The following is a 1,134-nucleotide window of genomic DNA, read 5'->3' on the forward strand; positions in this document are numbered from 1 at the left end:
TAAACTACTCAAGATACACACTTTTAGGTTAAAGCTGAATTTATAAAACAGGAATGGAAGACATTGAGTGAAGGTTACTGTTAGGAATTGTTGAACCGGGTTCTTGTCTCATGAAGTCAGTGAATGAATTCACAGACCCAGGGAGATGGCAAGTGAACCAAAAGTTTACTAAGAAGAAATTTAAAGGCAAGTGGGGAAATTCCTTTATTGAAAAGGGAGAGGAAAAGGAGAGTGCATGGACAGAGGGGGACCCAAGAGGATTGCCAAAGAAAACTAAATGTTAAGGGGATGATAGTCTATGTTGTCTAACCCTATCTATCTTCTTTATGTGTAAAGAACCGGAACCTATGTTCCTTTTGTTCTTTTGTGTCTTAATTTCTGTTCCTTTGTCCTAACTTCAGGCATCAGGTGTCTAAATATTAAGTTAGAACTTAATCTAGTGTATGTCACAGAACTTCTACAAAGGACTGGTTGCAAGCCTCCCAGGTTATTGAGGACTCTCTATAGAATGTCTGGCTGTGGTTCAAAACATCTGCACTCTGGCCTTTGGCCATATGGGCTGCTCAGAGAAGCACGGTCCTTTAACCCCAGCTGCCTTTAACTTCCCTATGTTATTCTTTTTGTATCGGGCAAGGCCCTAAACTGAGCAAACCAGCTATGTTGTGTCAGCCCTGCCCTGACTGACTCCATCTTATTCTCACTGCATGAACTTTCAAAACTATTCGTTGACTTGAGTTATATATCTATGTTTGACATAACCAATCTCTCAGTCCCCCAAGCTGAAGTCATTGCCATTCTGAGGAAAGCAATAACAGATAATAATTAGAACTGCAAACTTTACGGCCAAACCTTTTAAGTTCAAAACCTGCACTCTGAGACTTAATTTCTTTATCCTTATGGTTGAGATACTAATAGTGCCTAAATTATATTATTGTTAGGAGAGTTAAATGAGACAGTTACTATGATGCAATTAGTACACCATATATTTTCCCTAACTTTATCATATCTAAATTCTCCCTTGCATCCTGTTTCCTTCTGGGGCGACAGACAGGTAATTGGAGCTCTTTATGTTTTCAATCCATTGTTATTGTCACTGTTGTTACTTAAGTATTTGCTTTTAAAATAAAGGTTATG

Source organism: Otolemur garnettii, unplaced genomic scaffold (genome assembly GCF_000181295.1).
Source record: "Otolemur garnettii isolate 467f Iridium unplaced genomic scaffold, OtoGar3 scaffold00009, whole genome shotgun sequence".
NCBI lineage: Eukaryota > Metazoa > Chordata > Mammalia > Primates > Galagidae > Otolemur > Otolemur garnettii.